The 18,973-nt window shown below is 57.5% G+C and overlaps 10 non-coding genes and 3 pseudogenes across 10 annotated transcripts; all 13 read right to left on the bottom strand.

Annotated features, from left to right (window-relative positions):
* Positions 1-185: 185 nt before the first annotated feature.
* On the bottom strand, positions 186-304 carry LOC146676123 (5S ribosomal RNA). Its single transcript, XR_014910869.1, has one exon. It is a non-coding gene; the product is annotated as a 5S ribosomal RNA (ribosomal RNA).
* Positions 305-1,526: 1,222 nt separating this feature from the next.
* LOC146676122 (5S ribosomal RNA) lies at positions 1,527-1,645 on the bottom strand. Its single transcript, XR_014911116.1, has one exon. It is a non-coding gene; the product is annotated as a 5S ribosomal RNA (ribosomal RNA).
* Positions 1,646-3,856: 2,211 nt separating this feature from the next.
* Positions 3,857-3,975, bottom strand: LOC146676121 (5S ribosomal RNA; annotated as a pseudogene).
* A 2,256-nt stretch (positions 3,976-6,231) lies between these two features.
* On the bottom strand, positions 6,232-6,350 carry LOC146676120 (5S ribosomal RNA; annotated as a pseudogene).
* A 1,380-nt stretch (positions 6,351-7,730) lies between these two features.
* On the bottom strand, positions 7,731-7,849 carry LOC146676119 (5S ribosomal RNA). The gene has a single exon (XR_014911115.1). It is a non-coding gene; the product is annotated as a 5S ribosomal RNA (ribosomal RNA).
* Positions 7,850-9,429: 1,580 nt separating this feature from the next.
* LOC146676118 (5S ribosomal RNA) lies at positions 9,430-9,548 on the bottom strand (annotated as a pseudogene).
* Positions 9,549-10,767: 1,219 nt separating this feature from the next.
* LOC146676117 (5S ribosomal RNA) lies at positions 10,768-10,886 on the bottom strand. Its single transcript, XR_014911114.1, has one exon. It is a non-coding gene; the product is annotated as a 5S ribosomal RNA (ribosomal RNA).
* Positions 10,887-11,589: 703 nt separating this feature from the next.
* Positions 11,590-11,708, bottom strand: LOC146676116 (5S ribosomal RNA). Its single transcript, XR_014910868.1, has one exon. It is a non-coding gene; the product is annotated as a 5S ribosomal RNA (ribosomal RNA).
* A 1,299-nt stretch (positions 11,709-13,007) lies between these two features.
* On the bottom strand, positions 13,008-13,126 carry LOC146676115 (5S ribosomal RNA). The gene has a single exon (XR_014911113.1). It is a non-coding gene; the product is annotated as a 5S ribosomal RNA (ribosomal RNA).
* Positions 13,127-14,702: 1,576 nt separating this feature from the next.
* Positions 14,703-14,821, bottom strand: LOC146676114 (5S ribosomal RNA). The gene has a single exon (XR_014911112.1). It is a non-coding gene; the product is annotated as a 5S ribosomal RNA (ribosomal RNA).
* A 976-nt stretch (positions 14,822-15,797) lies between these two features.
* LOC146676113 (5S ribosomal RNA) lies at positions 15,798-15,916 on the bottom strand. Its single transcript, XR_014911111.1, has one exon. It is a non-coding gene; the product is annotated as a 5S ribosomal RNA (ribosomal RNA).
* A 980-nt stretch (positions 15,917-16,896) lies between these two features.
* LOC146676112 (5S ribosomal RNA) lies at positions 16,897-17,015 on the bottom strand. Its single transcript, XR_014911110.1, has one exon. It is a non-coding gene; the product is annotated as a 5S ribosomal RNA (ribosomal RNA).
* Positions 17,016-18,597: 1,582 nt separating this feature from the next.
* LOC146676111 (5S ribosomal RNA) lies at positions 18,598-18,716 on the bottom strand. Its single transcript, XR_014910866.1, has one exon. It is a non-coding gene; the product is annotated as a 5S ribosomal RNA (ribosomal RNA).
* Positions 18,717-18,973: the final 257 nt, after the last annotated feature.

Genomic DNA, 18,973 nt, shown 5'->3' with positions numbered 1-18,973 from the left:
TAAGTGGCCCCAGCCGGTCACTCAGGCCCTGGTGTGGTGTAGGTGGCATCAGCTAGCAGCACAAGACATTGGAAAAGAGCCAAAAGCAGTGTCGTTAATGTGCCCTCATTAATGGGCAGCTGCTTTTGGTCTTTTAATACACCCCTTCTCTGGATCAAAAGCGGTTCAATGACATGAAAATGAAAGGCTTACAGCACCAGGTATTCCCAGGTAGTCTCCCATCCAAGTACTAACCAAGCCCAGCCCTGCTTAGCTTCCGAGATCAGACGAGGTCGGGCGTGCTCAGGGTGGTATGGCCGTAAGCTGCTGGCTCCAGCACAATGTCTCAATTTATGGATTCAAGTGATTAGGTGGCAAGTACCTGAAGTTACGAAGACAATCCTATAACCATACCTGCATGTTTGCATAATACCCTAACCCAAAGGCTCAGTTTGGCATTTATCCAACAGCACAGGCCCTGGATTGTTGAAGATGGCCTCAGGAACCAGCACAGGGCCTGGTGTGTTGTACATGGCCACAGCAAGCAGCACAGGGCCTGGTTTGGTGAAGATGGCCTCGGCCAGAAGCGCAGGGCCTGGTGTGATGTGAGTGGCCTGAGCAAGAGCAACAGGCCTTGGTGTGGTGTAAGTGGCCTCAGCCAGCAGCCACAGGCCCTGGTGTGGTGTAAGTCGCCTCAGCCAGAAGCCACAGGCACTGGTGTGGTGTAAGTGGCCTCAGCCAGCAGCAAAAGGGCCCTGGTGTGGTGTAAGTGGCCTCAGCCAGCAGCCACAGGCCCTGGTGTGGTGTAGGTGGCCTCAGCCAGCAGCCACAGGCCCTGGTGTGGTGTAAGTGGCCTCAGCCAGCAGCCACAGGCCCTGGTGTGGTGTAAGTGGCCTCAGCCAGCAGCCACAGGCCCTGGTGTGGTGTAAGTGGCCTCAGCCAGTGCCACAGGCCCTGGTGTGGTGTAAGTGGCCTGAGCAAGAGCCACAGACCCTGGTGTGGTGTAATTGGCCTCAGCCAGCAGCCACAGGCCCTGGTGTGGTGTAAGTCACCTCAGCTAGAAGACACAGGCACTGGTGTGGTGTAAGTGGCCTCAGCCAGCAGCAAAAGGGCCCTGGTGTGGTGTAAGTCGCCTCAGCCAGCAGCCACAGGCCCTGGTGTGGTGTAGGTGGCCTCAGCCAGCAGCCACAGGCCCTGGTGTGGTGTAAGTGGCCTCAATAGCAACTAAGGCCCTGGTGTGGTGTAAGTGGCTTCAGCCAGCAGCCACAGGCTCTGTTGTGGTGTAACTGGCCTCAGCCAGCAGCCACAGGCCCTGGTGTGGTGTAAGTGGCCTCAGCCAGAGCCACAGGCCCTGATGTGGTGTAAGTGGCCCCAGCCGGTCACTCAGGCCCTTGTGTGGTGTAGGTTGCATCAGCTAGCAGCACAAGACATTGGAAAAGAGCCAAAAGCAGTGTCGTTAATGTGCCCTCATTAATGGGCAGCTGCTTTTGGTCTTTTAATACACCCCTTCTCTGGATCAAAAGCGGTTCAATGACATGAAAATGAAAGGCTTACAGCACCAGGTATTCCCAGGCAGTCTCCCATCCAAGTACTAACCAAGCCCAGCCCTGCTTAGCTTCCGAGATCAGACGAGGTCGGGCGTGCTCAGGGTGGTATGGCCGTAAGCTGCTGGCTCCAGCACAATGTCTCAATTTATGGATTCAAGTGATTAGGTGGCAAGTACCTGAAGTTACGAAGACAATCCTATAACCATACCTGCATGTTTGCATAATACCCTAACCCAAAGGCTCAGTTTGGCATTTATCCAACAGCACAGGCCCTGGATTGTTGAAGATGGCCTCAGGAACCAGCACAGGGCCTGGTGTGTTGTACATGGCCACAGCAAGCAGCACAGGGCCTGGTTTGGTGAAGATGGCCTCGGCCAGAAGCGCAGGGCCTGGTGTGATGTGAGTGGCCTGAGCAAGAGCCACAGGCCTTGGTGTGGTGTAAGTGGCCTCAGCCAGCAGCCACAGGCCCTGGTGTGGTGTAAGTCGCCTCAGCCAGAAGCCACAGGCACTGGTGTGGTGTAAGTGGCCTCAGCCAGCAGCAAAAGGGCCCTGGTGTGGTGTAAGTGGCCTCAGCCAGCAGCCACAGGCCCTGGTGTGGTGTAAGTGGCCTCAGCCAGTGCCACAGGCCCTGGTGTGGTGTAAGTGGCCTGAGCAAGAGCCACAGGCCCTGGTGTGGTGTAAGTGGCCTGAGCAAGAGCCACAGACCCTGGTGTGGTGTAATTGGCCTCAATAGCAACTAATTCCCTGGTGTGGTGTAGGTGGCCTCAGCCAGCAGCCACAGGCCCTGGTGTGGTGTAAGTGGCCTCAGCCAGCAGCCACAGGCCCTGGTGTGGTGTAAGTGGCCTCAGCCAGCAGCCACAGGCCCTGGTGTGGTGTAAGTGGCCTCAGCCAGTGCCACAGGCCCTGGTGTGGTGTAAGTGGCCTGAGCAAGAGCCACAGACCCTGGTGTGGTGTAATTGGCCTCAGCCAGCAGCCACAGGCCCTGGTGTGGTGTAAGTCGCCTCAGCTAGAAGACACAGGCACTGGTGTGGTGTAAGTGGCCTCAGCCAGCAGCAAAAGGGCCCTGGTGTGGTGTAGGTGGCCTCAGCCAGCAGCCACAGGCCCTGGTGTGGTGTAGGTGGCCTCAGCCAGCAGCCACAGGCCCTGGTGTGGTGTAAGTGGCCTCAATAGCAACTAAGGCCCTGGTGTGGTGTAAGTGGCTTCAGCCAGTGCCACAGGCCCTGGTGTGGTGTAAGTGGCCTGAGCAAGAGCCACAGACCCTGGTGTGGTGTAATTGGCCTCAGCCAGCAGCCACAGGCCCTGGTGTGGTGTAAGTGGCCTCAGCCAGAAGCCACAGGCACTGGTGTGGTGTAAGTGGCCTCAGCCAGCAGCAAAAGGGCCCTGGTGTGGTGTAAGTCGCCTCAGCCAGCAGCCACAGGCCCTGGTGTGGTGTAGGTGGCCTCAGCCAGCAGCCACAGGCCTTGGTGTGGTGTAAGTGGCCTCAGCCAGTGCCACAGGCCCTGGTGTGGTGTAAGTGGCCTGAGCAAGAGCCACAGGCCCTGGTGTGGTGTAAGTGGCCTCAGCCAGTGCCACAGGCCCTGGTGTGGTGTAATTGGCCTCAGCCAGCAGCCACAGGCCCTGGTGTGGTGTAGGTGGCCTCAGCCAGCAGCCACAGGCCCTGGTGTGGTGTAAGTGGCCTCAGCCAGCAGCCACAGGCCCTGGTGTGGTGTAATTGGCCTCAGCCAGCAGCCACAGGCCCTGGTGTGGTGTAGGTGGCCTGAGCAAGAGCCACAGACCCTGGTGTGGTGTAATTGGCCTCAGCCAGCAGCCACAGGCCCTGGTGTGGTGTAAGTCACCTCAGCTAGAAGACACAGGCACTGGTGTGGTGTAAGTGGCCTCAGCCAGCAGCAAAAGGGCCCTGGTGTGGTGTAAGTGGCCTCAGCCAGCAGCCACAGGCCCTGGTGTGGTGTAGGTGGCCTCAGCCAGCAGCCACAGGCCCTGGTGTGGTGTAAGTGGCCTCAATAGCAACTAAGGCCCTGGTGTGGTGTAAGTGGCTTCAGCCAGCAGCCACAGGCTCTGTTGTGGTGTAACTGGCCTCAGCCAGCAGCCACAGGCCCTGGTGTGGTGTAAGTGGCCTCAGCCAGAGCCACAGGCCCTGATGTGGTGTAAGTGGCCCCAGCCGGTCACTCAGGCCCTGGTGTGGTGTAGGTGGCATCAGCTAGCAGCACAAGACATTGGAAAAGAGCCAAAAGCAGTGTCGTTAATGTGCCCTCATTAATGGGCAGCTGCTTTTGGTCTTTTAATACACCCCTTCTCTGGATCAAAAGCGGTTCAATGACATGAAAATGAAAGGCTTACAGCACCAGGTATTCCCAGGCAGTCTCCCATCCAAGTACTAACCAATCCAAGCCCTGCTTAGCTTCCGAGATCAGACGAGGTCGGGCGTGCTCAGGGTGGTATGGCCGTAAGCTGCTGGCTCCAGCACAATGTCTCAATTTATGGATTCAAGTGATTAGGTGGCAAGTACCTGAAGTTACGAAGACAATCCTATAACCATACCTGCATGTTTGCATAATACCCTAACCCAAAGGCTCAGTTTGGCATTTATCCAACAGCACAGGCCCTGGATTGTTGAAGATGGCCTCAGGAACCAGCACAGGGCCTGGTGTGTTGTACATGGCCACAGCAAGCAGCACAGGGCCTGGTTTGGTGAAGATGGCCTCGGCCAGAAGCGCAGGGCCTGGTGTGAAGTGAGTGGCCTGAGCAAGAGCAACAGGCCTTGGTGTGGTGTAAGTGGCCTCAGCCAGCAGCCACAGGCCCTGGTGTGGTGTAAGTCGCCTCAGCCAGAAGCCACAGGCACTGGTGTGGTGTAAGTGGCCTCAGCCAGCAGCAAAAGGGCCCTGGTGTGGTGTAAGTGGCCTCAGCCAGCAGCCACAGGCCCTGGTGTGGTGTAAGTCGCCTCAGCCAGAAGCCACAGGCACTGGTGTGGTGTAAGTGGCCTCAGCCAGCAGCAAAAGGGCCCTGGTGTGGTGTAAGTGGCCTCAGCCAGCAGCCACAGGCCCTGGTGTGGTGTAGGTGGCCTCAGCCAGCAGCCACAGGCCCTGGTGTGGTGTAAGTGGCCTCAGCCAGTGCCACAGGCCCTGGTGTGGTGTAAGTGGCCTGAGCAAGAGCCACAGGCCCTGGTGTGGTGTAAGTGGCCTGAGCAAGAGCCACAGACCCTGGTGTGGTGTAATTGGCCTCAATAGCAACTAATGCCCTGGTGTGGTGTAGGTGGCCTCAGCCAGCAGCCACAGGCCCTGGTGTGGTGTAAGTGGCCTCAGCCAGCAGCCACAGGCCCTGGTGTGGTGTAAGTGGCCTCAGCCAGCAGCCACAGGCCCTGGTGTGGTGTAAGTGGCCTCAGCCAGTGCCACAGGCCCTGGTGTGGTGTAAGTGGCCTGAGCAAGAGCCACAGACCCTGGTGTGGTGTAATTGGCCTCAGCCAGCAGCCACAGGCCCTGGTGTGGTGTAAGTTGCCTCAGCTAGAAGACACGGGCACTGGTGTGGTGTAAGTGGCCTCAGCCAGCAGCAAAAGGGCCCTGGTGTGGTGTAAGTCGCCTCAGCCAGCAGCCACAGGCCCTGGTGTGGTGTAGGTGGCCTCAGCCAGCAGCCACAGGCCCTGGTGTGGTGTAAGTGGCCTCAATAGCAACTAAGGCCCTGGTGTGGTGTAAGTGGCTTCAGCCAGCAGCCACAGGCTCTGTTGTGGTGTAACTGGCCTCAGCCAGCAGCAAAAGGGCCCTGGTGTGGTGTAAGTGGCCTCAGCCAGCAGCCACAGGCCCTGGTGTGGTGTAAGTCGCCTCAGCTAGAAGACACAGGCACTGGTGTGGTGTAAGTGGCCTCAGCCAGCAGCAAAAGGGCCCTGGTGTGGTGTAAGTCGCCTCAGCCAGCAGCCACAGGCCCTGGTGTGGTGTAGGTGGCCTCAGCCAGCAGCCACAGGCCCTGGTGTGGTGTAAGTGGCCTCAATAGCAACTAAGGCCCTGGTGTGGTGTAAGTGGCTTCAGCCAGCAGCCACAGGCTCTGTTGTGGTGTAACTGGCCTCAGCCAGCAGCAAAAGGGCCCTGGTGTGGTGTAAGTGGCCTCAGCCAGTGCCACAGGCCCTGGTGTGGTGTAAGTGGCCTGAGCAAGAGCCACAGACCCTGGTGTGGTGTAATTGGCCTCAGCCAGCAGCCACAGGCCCTGGTGTGGTGTAAGTCACCTCAGCTAGAAGACACAGGCACTGGTGTGGTGTAAGTGGCCTCAGCCAGCAGCAAAAGGGCCCTGGTGTGGTGTAAGTGGCCTCAGCCAGCAGCCACAGGCCCTGGTGTGGTGTAGGTGGCCTCAGCCAGCAGCCACAGGCCCTGGTGTGGTGTAAGTGGCCTCAATAGCAACTAAGGCCCTGGTGTGGTGTAAGTGGCTTCAGCCAGCAGCCACAGGCTCTGTTGTGGTGTAACTGGCCTCAGCCAGCAGCCACAGGCCCTGGTGTGGTGTAAGTGGCCTCAGCCAGAGCCACAGGCCCTGATGTGGTGTAAGTGGCCCCAGCCGGTCACTCAGGCCCTGGTGTGGTGTAGGTGGCATCAGCTAGCAGCACAAGACATTGGAAAAGAGCCAAAAGCAGTGTCGTTAATGTGCCCTCATTAATGGGCAGCTGCTTTTGGTCTTTTAATACACCCCTTCTCTGGATCAAAAGCGGTTCAATGACATGAAAATGAAAGGCTTACAGCACCAGGTATTCCCAGGCAGTCTCCCATCCAAGTACTAACCAATCCCAGCCCTGCTTAGCTTTCGAGATCAGACGAGGTCGGGCGTGCTCAGGGTGGTATGGCCGTAAGCTGCTGGCTCCAGCACAATGTCTCAATTTATGGATTCAAGTGATTAGGTGGCAAGTACCTGAAGTTACGAAGACAATCCTATAACCATACCTGCATGTTTGCATAATACCCTAACCCAAAGGCTCAGTTTGGCATTTATCCAACAGCACAGGCCCTGGATTGTTGAAGATGGCCTCAGGAACCAGCACAGGGCCTGGTGTGTTGTACATGGCCACAGCAAGCAGCACAGGGCCTGGTTTGGTGAAGATGGCCTCGGCCAGAAGCGCAGGGCCTGGTGTGAAGTGAGTGGCCTGAGCAAGAGCAACAGGCCTTGGTGTGGTGTAAGTGGCCTCAGCCAGCAGCCACAGGCCCTGGTGTGGTGTAAGTCGCCTCAGCCAGAAGCCACAGGCACTGGTGTGGTGTAAGTGGCCTCAGCCAGCAGCAAAAGGGCCCTGGTGTGGTGTAAGTGGCCTCAGCCAGCAGCCACAGGCCCTGGTGTGGTGTAAGTCGCCTCAGCCAGAAGCCACAGGCACTGGTGTGGTGTAAGTGGCCTCAGCCAGCAGCAAAAGGGCCCTGGTGTGGTGTAAGTGGCCTCAGCCAGCAGCCACAGGCCCTGGTGTGGTGTAGGTGGCCTCAGCCAGCAGCCACAGGCCCTGATGTGGTGTATGTGGCCTCAGCCAGTGCCACAGGCCCTGGTGTGGTGTAAGTGGCCTGAGCAAGAGCCACAGGCCCTGGTGTGGTGTAAGTGGCCTGAGCAAGAGCCACAGACCCTGGTGTGGTGTAATTGGCCTCAATAGCAACTAATGCCCTGGTGTGGTGTAGGTGGCCTCAGCCAGCAGCCACAGACCCTGGTGTGGTGTAATTGGCCTCAGCCAGCAGCCACAGGCCCTGGTGTGGTGTAAGTCACCTCAGCTAGAAGACACAGGCACTGGTGTGGTGTAAGTGGCCTCAGCCAGCAGCAAAAGGGCCCTGGTGTGGTGTAAGTCGCCTCAGCCAGCAGCCACAGGCCCTGGTGTGGTGTAGGTGGCCTCAGCCAGCAGCCACAGGCCCTGGTGTGGTGTAAGTGGCCTCAATAGCAACTAAGGCCCTGGTGTGGTGTAAGTGGCTTCAGCCAGCAGCCACAGGCTCTGTTGTGGTGTAACTGGCCTCAGCCAGCAGCCACAGGCCCTGGTGTGGTGTAAGTGGCCTCAGCCAGAGCCACAGGCCCTGATGTGGTGTAAGTGGCCCCAGCCGGTCACTCAGGCCCTTGTGTGGTGTAGGTTGCATCAGCTAGCAGCACAAGACATTGGAAAAGAGCCAAAAGCAGTGTCGTTAATGTGCCCTCATTAATGGGCAGCTGCTTTTGGTCTTTTAATACACCCCTTCTCTGGATCAAAAGCGGTTCAATGACATGAAAATGAAAGGCTTACAGCACCAGGTATTCCCAGGCAGTCTCCCATCCAAGTACTAACCAAGCCCAGCCCTGCTTAGCTTCCGAGATCAGACGAGGTCGGGCGTGCTCAGGGTGGTATGGCCGTAAGCTGCTGGCTCCAGCACAATGTCTCAATTTATGGATTCAAGTGATTAGGTGGCAAGTACCTGAAGTTACGAAGACAATCCTATAACCATACCTGCATGTTTGCATAATACCCTAACCCAAAGGCTCAGTTTGGCATTTATCCAACAGCACAGGCCCTGGATTGTTGAAGATGGCCTCAGGAACCAGCACAGGGCCTGGTGTGTTGTACATGGCCACAGCAAGCAGCACAGGGCCTGGTTTGGTGAAGATGGCCTCGGCCAGAAGCGCAGGGCCTGGTGTGATGTGAGTGGCCTGAGCAAGAGCAACAGGCCTTGGTGTGGTGTAAGTGGCCTCAGCCAGCAGCCACAGGCCCTGGTGTGGTGTAAGTCGCCTCAGCCAGAAGCCACAGGCACTGGTGTGGTGTAAGTGGCCTCAGCCAGCAGCAAAAGGGCCCTGGTGTGGTGTAAGTGGCCTCAGCCAGCAGCCACAGGCCCTGGTGTGGTGTAGGTGGCCTCAGCCAGCAGCCACAGGCCCTGGTGTGGTGTAAGTGGCCTCAGCCAGCAGCCACAGGCCCTGGTGTGGTGTAAGTGGCCTCAGCCAGTGCCACAGGCCCTGGTGTGGTGTAAGTGGCCTGAGCAAGAGCCACAGACCCTGGTGTGGTGTAATTGGCCTCAGCCAGCAGCCACAGGCCCTGGTGTGGTGTAAGTCGCCTCAGCTAGAAGACACAGGCACTGGTGTGGTGTAAGTGGCCTCAGCCAGCAGCAAAAGGGCCCTGGTGTGGTGTAAGTCGCCTCAGCCAGCAGCCACAGGCCCTGGTGTGGTGTAGGTGGCCTCAGCCAGCAGCCACAGGCCCTGGTGTGGTGTAAGTGGCCTCAATAGCAACTAAGGCCCTGGTGTGGTGTAAGTGGCTTCAGCCAGCAGCCACAGGCTCTGTTGTGGTGTAACTGGCCTCAGCCAGCAGCAAAAGGGCCCTGGTGTGGTGTAAGTGGCCTCAGCCAGTGCCACAGGCCCTGGTGTGGTGTAAGTGGCCTGAGCAAGAGCCACAGACCCTGGTGTGGTGTAATTGGCCTCAGCCAGCAGCCACAGGCCCTGGTGTGGTGTAAGTCACCTCAGCTAGAAGACACAGGCACTGGTGTGGTGTAAGTGGCCTCAGCCAGCAGCAAAAGGGCCCTGGTGTGGTGTAAGTGGCCTCAGCCAGCAGCCACAGGCCCTGGTGTGGTGTAGGTGGCCTCAGCCAGCAGCCACAGGCCCTGGTGTGGTGTAAGTGGCCTCAATAGCAACTAAGGCCCTGGTGTGGTGTAAGTGGCTTCAGCCAGCAGCCACAGGCTCTGTTGTGGTGTAACTGGCCTCAGCCAGCAGCCACAGGCCCTGGTGTGGTGTAAGTGGCCTCAGCCAGAGCCACAGGCCCTGATGTGGTGTAAGTGGCCCCAGCCGGTCACTCAGGCCCTGGTGTGGTGTAGGTGGCATCAGCTAGCAGCACAAGACATTGGAAAAGAGCCAAAAGCAGTGTCGTTAATGTGCCCTCATTAATGGGCAGCTGCTTTTGGTCTTTTAATACACCCCTTCTCTGGATCAAAAGCGGTTCAATGACATGAAAATGAAAGGCTTACAGCACCAGGTATTCCCAGGCAGTCTCCCATCCAAGTACTAACCAATCCCAGCCCTGCTTAGCTTCCGAGATCAGACGAGGTCGGGCGTGCTCAGGGTGGTATGGCCGTAAGCTGCTGGCTCCAGCACAATGTCTCAATTTATGGATTCAAGTGATTAGGTGGCAAGTACCTGAAGTTACGAAGACAATCCTATAACCATACCTGCATGTTTGCATAATACCCTAACCCAAAGGCTCAGTTTGGCATTTATCCAACAGCACAGGCCCTGGATTGTTGAAGATGGCCTCAGGAACCAGCACAGGGCCTGGTGTGTTGTACATGGCCACAGCAAGCAGCACAGGGCCTGGTTTGGTGAAGATGGCCTCGGCCAGAAGCGCAGGGCCTGGTGTGATGTGAGTGGCCTGAGCAAGAGCAACAGGCCTTGGTGTGGTGTAAGTGGCCTCAGCCAGCAGCCACAGGCCCTGGTGTGGTGTAAGTCGCCTCAGCCAGAAGCCACAGGCACTGGTGTGGTGTAAGTGGCCTCAGCCAGCAGCAAAAGGGCCCTGGTGTGGTGTAGGTGGCCTCAGCCAGCAGCCACAGGCCCTGGTGTGGTGTAGGTGGCCTCAGCCAGCAGCCACAGGCCCTGGTGTGGTGTAAGTGGCCTCAGCCAGTGCCACAGGCCCTGGTGTGGTGTAAGTGGCCTGAGCAAGAGCCACAGGCCCTGGTGTGGTGTAAGTGGCCTGAGCAAGAGCCACAGACCCTGGTGTGGTGTAATTGGCCTCAATAGCAACTAATGCCCTGGTGTGGTGTAGGTGGCCTCAGCCAGCAGCCACAGGCCCTGGTGTGGTGTAAGTGGCCTCAGCCAGCAGCCACAGGCCCTGGTGTGGTGTAAGTCGCCTCAGCTAGAAGACACAGGCACTGGTGTGGTGTAAGTGGCCTCAGCCAGCAGCAAAAGGGCCCTGGTGTGGTGTAAGTCGCCTCAGCCAGCAGCCACAGGCCCTGGTGTGGTGTAGGTGGCCTCAGCCAGCAGCCACAGGCCCTGGTGTGGTGTAAGTGGCCTCAATAGCAACTAAGGCCCTGGTGTGGTGTAAGTGGCTTCAGCCAGCAGCCACAGGCTCTGTTGTGGTGTAACTGGCCTCAGCCAGAGCCACAGGCCCTGATGTGGTGTAAGTGGCCCCAGCCGGTCACTCAGGCCCTGGTGTGGTGTAGGTGGCATCAGCTAGCAGCACAAGACATTGGAAAAGAGCCAAAAGCAGTGTCGTTAATGTGCCCTCATTAATGGGCAGCTGCTTTTGGTCTTTTAATACACCCCTTCTCTGGATCAAAAGCGGTTCAATGACATGAAAATGAAAGGCTTACAGCACCAGGTATTCCCAGGCAGTCTCCCATCCAAGTACTAACCAAGCCCAGCCCTGCTTAGCTTCCGAGATCAGACGAGGTCGGGCGTGCTCAGGGTGGTATGGCCGTAAGCTGCTGGCTCCAGCACAATGTCTCAATTTATGGATTCAAGTGATTAGGTGGCAAGTACCTGAAGTTACGAAGACAATCCTATAACCATACCTGCATGTTTGCATAATACCCTAACCCAAAGGCTCAGTTTGGCATTTATCCAACAGCACAGGCCCTGGATTGTTGAAGATGGCCTCAGGAACCAGCACAGGGCCTGGTGTGTTGTACATGGCCACAGCAAGCAGCACAGGGCCTGGTTTGGTGAAGATGGCCTCGGCCAGAAGCGCAGGGCCTGGTGTGATGTGAGTGGCCTGAGCAAGAGCAACAGGCCTTGGTGTGGTGTAAGTGGCCTCAGCCAGCAGCCACAGGCCCTGGTGTGGTGTAAGTCGCCTCAGCCAGAAGCCACAGGCACTGGTGTGGTGTAAGTGGCCTCAGCCAGTGCCACAGGCCCTGGTGTGGTGTAAGTGGCCTCAGCCAGCAGCCACAGGCCCTGGTGTGGTGTAAGTGGCCTCAGCCAGAGCCACAGGCCCTGATGTGGTGTAAGTGGCCCCAGCCGGTCACTCAGGCCCTTGTGTGGTGTAGGTTGCATCAGCTAGCAGCACAAGACATTGGAAAAGAGCCAAAAGCAGTGTCGTTAATGTGCCCTCATTAATGGGCCGCTGCTTTTTGTCTTTTAATACACCCCTTCTCTGGATCAAAAGCGGTTCAATGACATGAAAATGAAAGGCTTACAGCACCAGGTATTCCCAGGTAGTCTCCCATCCAAGTACTAACCAAGCCCAGCCCTGCTTAGCTTCCGAGATCAGACGAGGTCGGGCGTGCTCAGGGTGGTATGGCCGTAAGCTGCTGGCTCCAGCACAATGTCTCAATTTATGGATTCAAGTGATTAGGTGGCAAGTACCTGAAGTTACGAAGACAATCCTATAACCATACCTGCATGTTTGCATAATACCCTAACCCAAAGGCTCAGTTTGGCATTTATCCAACAGCACAGGCCCTGGATTGTTGAAGATGGCCTCAGGAACCAGCACAGGGCCTGGTGTGTTGTACATGGCCACAGCAAGCAGCACAGGGCCTGGTTTGGTGAAGATGGCCTCGGCCAGAAGCGCAGGGCCTGGTGTGATGTGAGTGGCCTGAGCAAGAGCAACAGGCCTTGGTGTGGTGTAAGTGGCCTCAGCCAGCAGCCACAGGCCCTGGTGTGGTGTAAGTCGCCTCAGCTAGAAGACACAGGCACTGGTGTGGTGTAAGTGGCCTCAGCCAGCAGCAAAAGGGCCCTGGTGTGGTGTAGGTGGCCTCAGCCAGCAGCCACAGGCCCTGGTGTGGTGTAGGTGGCCTCAGCCAGCAGCCACAGGCCCTGGTGTGGTGTAAGTGGCCTCAATAGCAACTAAGGCCCTGGTGTGGTGTAAGTGGCTTCAGCCAGTGCCACAGGCCCTGGTGTGGTGTAAGTGGCCTGAGCAAGAGCCACAGACCCTGGTGTGGTGTAATTGGCCTCAGCCAGCAGCCACAGGCCCTGGTGTGGTGTAAGTGGCCTCAGCCAGAAGCCACAGGCACTGGTGTGGTGTAAGTGGCCTCAGCCAGCAGCAAAAGGGCCCTGGTGTGGTGTAAGTCGCCTCAGCCAGCAGCCACAGGCCCTGGTGTGGTGTAGGTGGCCTCAGCCAGCAGCCACAGGCCCTGGTGTGGTGTAAGTGGCCTCAGCCAGTGCCACAGGCCCTGGTGTGGTGTAAGTGGCCTGAGCAAGAGCCACAGGCCCTGGTGTGGTGTAAGTGGCCTCAGCCAGTGCCACAGGCCCTGGTGTGGTGTAATTGGCCTCAGCCAGCAGCCACAGGCCCTGGTGTGGTGTAGGTGGCCTCAGCCAGCAGCCACAGGCCCTGGTGTGGTGTAAGTGGCCTCAGCCAGCAGCCACAGGCCCTGGTGTGGTGTAAGTGGCCTCAGCCAGAGCCACAGGCCCTGATGTGGTGTAAGTGGCCCCAGCCGGTCACTCAGGCCCTTGTGTGGTGTAGGTTGCATCAGCTAGCAGCACAAGACATTGGAAAAGAGCCAAAAGCAGTGTCGTTAATGTGCCCTCATTAATGGGCAGCTGCTTTTGGTCTTTTAATACACCCCTTCTCTGGATCAAAAGCGGTTCAATGACATGAAAATGAAAGGCTTACAGCACCAGGTATTCCCAGGCAGTCTCCCATCCAAGTACTAACCAAGCCCAGCCCTGCTTAGCTTCCGAGATCAGACGAGGTCGGGCGTGCTCAGGGTGGTATGGCCGTAAGCTGCTGGCTCCAGCACAATGTCTCAATTTATGGATTCAAGTGATTAGGTGGCAAGTACCTGAAGTTACGAAGACAATCCTATAACCATACCTGCATGTTTGCATAATACCCTAACCCAAAGGCTCAGTTTGGCATTTATCCAACAGCACAGGCCCTGGATTGTTGAAGATGGCCTCAGGAACCAGCACAGGGCCTGGTGTGTTGTACATGGCCACAGCAAGCAGCACAGGGCCTGGTTTGGTGAAGATGGCCTCGGCCAGAAGCGCAGGGCCTGGTGTGATGTGAGTGGCCTGAGCAAGAGCAACAGGCCTTGGTGTGGTGTAAGTGGCCTCAGCCAGCAGCCACAGGCCCTGGTGTGGTGTAAGTCGCCTCAGCCAGAAGCCACAGGCACTGGTGTGGTGTAAGTGGCCTCAGCCAGCAGCAAAAGGGCCCTGGTGTGGTGTAAGTGGCCTCAGCCAGCAGCCACAGGCCCTGGTGTGGTGTAAGTCGCCTCAGCCAGAAGCCACAGGCACTGGTGTGGTGTAAGTGGCCTCAGCCAGCAGCAAAAGGGCCCTGGTGTGGTTTAAGTGGCCTCAGCCAGCAGCCACAGGCCCTGGTGTGGTGTAGGTGGCCTCAGCCAGCAGCCACAGGCCCTGGTGTGGTGTAAGTGGCCACAGCAAGCAGCACAGGGCCTGGTTTGGTGAAGATGGCCTCGGCCAGAAGCGCAGGGCCTGGTGTGATGTGAGTGGCCTGAGCAAGAGCCACAGGCCTTGGTGTGGTGTAAGTGGCCTCAGCCAGCAGCCACAGGCCCTGGTGTGGTGTAAGTCGCCTCAGCCAGAAGCCACAGGCACTGGTGTGGTGTAAGTGGCCTCAGCCAGCAGCAAAAGGGCCCTGGTGTGGTGTAAGTGGCCTCAGCCAGCAGCCACAGGCCCTGGTGTGGTGTAGGTGGCCTCAGCCAGCAGCCACAGGCCCTGGTGTGGTGTAAGTGGCCTCAGCCAGCAGCCACAGGCCCTGGTGTGGTGTAAGTGGCCTCAGCCAGTGCCACAGGCCCTGGTGTGGTGTAAGTGGCCTGAGCAAGTGCCACAGGCCCTGGTGTGGTGTAAGTGGCCTGAGCAAGAGCCACAGACCCTGGTGTGGTGTAATTGGCCTCAATAGCAACTAATGCCCTGGTGTGGTGTATGTGGCCTCAGGCAGCAGCCACAGGCCCTGTTGTGATGTAACTTGCCTGAGCAAGAGCCACAGACCCTGGTGTGGTGTAATTGGCCTCAATAGCAACTAATGCCCTGGTGTGGTGTAGGTGGCCTCAGCCAGCAGCCACAGGCCCTGGTGTGGTGTAAGTGGCCTCAGCCAGCAGCCACAGGCCCTGGTGTGGTGTAAGTGGCCTCAGCCAGAGCCACAGGCCCTGATGTGGTGTAAGTGGCCCCAGCCGGTCACTCAGGCCCTTGTGTGGTGTAGGTTGCATCAGCTAGCAGAACAAGACATTGGAAAAGAGCCAAAAGCAGTGTCGTTAATGTGCCCTCATTAATGGGCCGCTGCTTTTTGTCTTTTAATACACCCCTTCTCTGGATCAAAAGCGGTTCAATGACATGAAAATGAAAGGCTTACAGCACCAGGTATTCCCAGGCAGTCTCCCATCCAAGTACTAACCAAGCCCAGCCCTGCTTAGCTTCCGAGATCAGACGAGGTCGGGCGTGCTCAGGGTGGTATGGCCGTAAGCTGCTGGCTCTAGCACAATGTCTCAATTTATGGATTCAAGTGATTAGGTGGCAAGTACCTGAAGTTACGAAGACAATCCTATAACCATACCTGCATGTTTGCATAATACCCTAACCCAAAGGCTCAGTTTGGCATTTATCCAACAGCACAGGCCCTGGATTGTTGAAGATGGCCTCAGGAACCAGCACAGGGCCTGGTGTGTTGTACATGGCCACAGCAAGCAGCACAGGGCCTGGTTTGGTGAAGATGGCCTCGGCCAGAAGCGCAGGGCCTGGTGTGATGTGAGTGGCCTGAGCAAGAGCAACAGGCCTTGGTGTGGTGTAAGTGGCCTCAGCCAGCAGCCACAGGCCCTGGTGTGGTGTAAGTCGCCTCAGCCAGAAGCCACAGGCACTGGTGTGGTGTAAGTGGCCTCAGCCAGTGCCACAGGCCCTGGTGTGGTGTAAGTGGCCTGAGCAAGTGCCACAGGCCCTGGTGTGGTGTAAGTGGCCTGAGCAAGAGCCACAGACCCTGGTGTGGTGTAATTGGCCTCAATAGCAACTAATGCCCTGGTGTGGTGTATGTGGCCTCAGGCAGCAGCCACAGGCCCTGTTGTGATGTAACTTGCCTGAGCAAGAGCCACAGACCCTGGTGTGGTGTAATTGGCCTCAATAGCAACTAATGCCCTGGTGTGGTGTAGGTGGCCTCAGCCAGCAGCCACAGGCCCTGGTGTGGTGTAAGTGGCCTCAGCCAGCAGCCACAGGCCCTGGTGTGGTGTAAGTGGCCTCAGCCAGAGCCACAGGCCCTGATGTGGTGTAAGTGGCCCCAGCCGGTCACTCAGGCCCTTGTGTGGTGTAGGTTGCATCAGCTAGCAGCACAAGACATTGGAAAAGAGCCAAAAGCAGTGTCGTTAATGTGCCCTCATTAATGGGCCGCTGCTTTTTGTCTTTTAATACACCCCTTCTCTGGATCAAAAGCGGTTCAATGACATGAAAATGAAAGGCTTACAGCACCAGGTATTCCCAGGCAGTCTCCCATCCAAGTACTAACCAAGCCCAGCCCTGCTTAGCTTCCGAGATCAGACGAGGTCGGGCGTGCTCAGGGTGGTATGGCCGTAAGCTGCTGGCTCCAGCACAATGTCTCAATTTATGGATTCAAGTGATTAGGTGGCAAGTACCTGAAGTTACGAAGACAATCCTATAACCATACCTGCATGTTTGCATAATACCCTAACCCAAAGGCTCAGTTTGGCATTTATCCAACAGCACAGGCCCTGGATTGTTGAAGATGGCCTCAGGAACCAGCACAGGGCCTGGTGTGTTGTACATGGCCACAGCAAGCAGCACAGGGCCTGGTTTGGTGAAGATGGCCTCGGCCAGAAGCGCAGGGCCTGGTGTGATGTGAGTGGCCTGAGCAAGAGCAACAGGCCTTGGTGTGGTGTAAGTGGCCTCAGCCAGCAGCCACAGGCCCTGGTGTGGTGTAAGTCGCCTCAGCCAGAAGCCACAGGCACTGGTGTGGTGTAAGTGGCCTCAGCCAGCAGCAAAAGGGCCCTGGTGTGGTGTAAGTGGCCTCAGCCAGCAGCCACAGGCCCTGGTGTGGTGTAGGTGGCCTCAGCCAGCAGCCACAGGCCCTGGTGTGGTGTAAGTGGCCTCAGCCAGTGCCACAGGCCCTGGTGTGGTGTAAGTGGCCTGAGCAAGAGCCACAGGCCCTGGTGTGGTGTAAGTGGCCTGAGCAAGAGCCACAGACCCTGGTGTGGTGTAATTGGCCTCAATAGCAACTAATTCCCTGGTGTGGTGTAGGTGGCCTCAGCCAGCAGCCACAGGCCCTGGTGTGGTGTAAGTGGCCTCAGCCAGCAGCCACAGGCCCTGGTGTGGTGTAAGTGGCCTCAGCCAGAGCCACAGGCCCTGATGTGGTGTAAGTGGCCCCAGCCGGTCACTCAGGCCCTTGTGTGGTGTAGGTTGCATCAGCTAGCAGCACAAGACATTGGAAAAGAGCCAAAAGCAGTGTCGTTAATGTGCCCTCATTAATGGGCAGCTGCTTTTGGTCTTTTAATACACCCCTTCTCTGGATCAAAAGCGGTTCAATGACATGAAAATGAAAGGCTTACAGCACCAGGTATTCCCAGGCAGTCTCCCATCCAAGTACTAACCAAGCCCAGCCCTGCTTAGCTTCCGAGATCAGACGAGGTCGGGCGTGCTCAGGGTGGTATGGCCGTAAGCTGCTGGCGACAGCACAATGTCTCAATTTATGGATTCAAGTGATTAGGTGGCAAGTACCTGAAGTTACGAAGACAATCCTATAACCATACCTGCATGTTTGCATAATACCCTAACCCAAAGGCTCAGTTTGGCATTTATCCAACAGCACAGGCCCTGGATTGTTGAAGATGGCCTCAGGGACCAGCACAGGGCCTGGTGTGTTGTACATGGCCACAGCAAACAGCACAGGGCCTGGTTTGGTGAAGATGGCCTCGGCCAGAAGCGCAGGGCCTGGTGTGATGTGAGTGGCCTGAGCAAGAGCAACAGGCCTTGGTGTGGTGTAAGTGGCCTCAGCCAGCAGCCACAGACCCTGGTGTGGTGTAAGTCGCCTCAACCAGAAGCCACAGGCACTGGTGTGGTGTAAGTGGCCTCAGCCAGCAGCAAAAGGGCCCTGGTGTGGTGTAAGTGGCCTCAGCCAGCAGCCACAGGCCCTGGTGTGGTGTAGGTGGCCTCAGCCAGCAGCCACAGGCCCTGGTGTGGTGTAAGTGGCCTCAGCCAGCAGCCACAGGCCCTGGTGTGGTGTAAGTGGCCTCAGCCAGCAGCCACAGGCCCTGGTGTGGTGTAAGTGGCCTCAGCCAGTGCCACAGGCCCTGGTGTGGTGTAAGTGGCCTGAGCAAGAGCCACAGACCCTGGTGTGGTGTAATTGGCCTCAGCCAGCAGCCACAGGCCCTGGTGTGGTGTAAGTCGCCTCAGCTAGAAGACACAGGCACTGGTGTGGTGTAAGTGGCCTCAGCCAGCAGCAAAAGGGCCCTGGTGTGGTGTAAGTCGCCTCAGCCAGCAGCCACAGGCCCTGGTGTGGTGTAGGTGGCCTCAGCCAGCAGCCACACGCCCTGGTGTGGTGTAAGTGGCCTCAGCCAGCAGCCACAGGCCCTGGTGTGGTGTAAGTGGCCTCAGCCAGCAGCCACAGGCCCTGGTGTGGTGTAAGTCGCCTCAGCCAGAAGCCACAGGCACTGGTGTGGTGTAAGTGGCCTCAGCCAGCAGCAAAAGGGCCCTGGTGTGGTGTAAGTGGCCTCAGCCAGCAGCCACAGGCCCTGGTGTGGTGTAGGTGGCCTCAGCCAGCAGCCACAGGCCCTGGTGTGGTGTAAGTGGCCTCAGCCAGTGCCACAGGCCCTGGTGTGGTGTAAGTGGCCTGAGCAAGAGCCACAGGCCCTGGTGTGGTGTAAGTGGCCTCAGCCAGTGCCACAGGCCCTGGTGTGGTGTAATTGGCCTCAGCCAGCAGCCACAGGCCCTGGTGTGGTGTAGGTGGCCTCAGCCAGCAGCCACAGGCCCTGGTGTGGTGTAAGTGGCCTCAGCCAGCAGCCACAGGCCCTGGTGTGGTGTAAGTGGCCTCAGCCAGAGCCACAGGCCCTGATGTGGTGTAAGTGGCCCCAGCCGGTCACTCAGGCCCTTGTGTGGTGTAGGTTGCATCAGCTAGCAGCACAAGACATTGGAAAAGAGCCAAAAGCAGTGTCGTTAATGTGCCCTCATTAATGGGCAGCTGCTTTTGGTCTTTTAATACACCCCTTCTCTGGATCAAAAGCGGTTCAATGACATGAAAATGAAAGGCTTACAGCACCAGGTATTCCCAGGTAGTCTCCCATCCAAGTACTAACCAAGCCCAGCCCTGCTTAGCTTCCGAGATCAGACGAGGTCGGGCGTGCTCAGGGTGGTATGGCCGTAAGCTGCTGGCTCCAGCACAATGTCTCAATTTATGGATTCAAGTGATTAGGTGGCAAGTACCTGAAGTTACGAAGACAATCCTATAACCATACCTGCATGTTTGCATAATACCCTAACCCAAAGGCTCAGTTTGGCATTTATCCAACAGCACAGGCCCTGGATTGTTGAAGATGGCCTCAGGAACCAGCACAGGGCCTGGTGTGTTGTACATGGCCACAGCAAGCAGCACAGGGCCTGGTTTGGTGAAGATGGCCTCGGCC

Source organism: Rhamphochromis longiceps, linkage group LG3 (assembly GCF_057381845.1).
Source record: "Rhamphochromis longiceps isolate RC_006_pf linkage group LG3, R_longiceps_female_GT1.1, whole genome shotgun sequence".
NCBI classification, from domain to species: domain Eukaryota; kingdom Metazoa; phylum Chordata; class Actinopteri; order Cichliformes; family Cichlidae; genus Rhamphochromis; species Rhamphochromis longiceps.
This window is presented reverse-complemented; position numbering and strand designations above follow the sequence as displayed.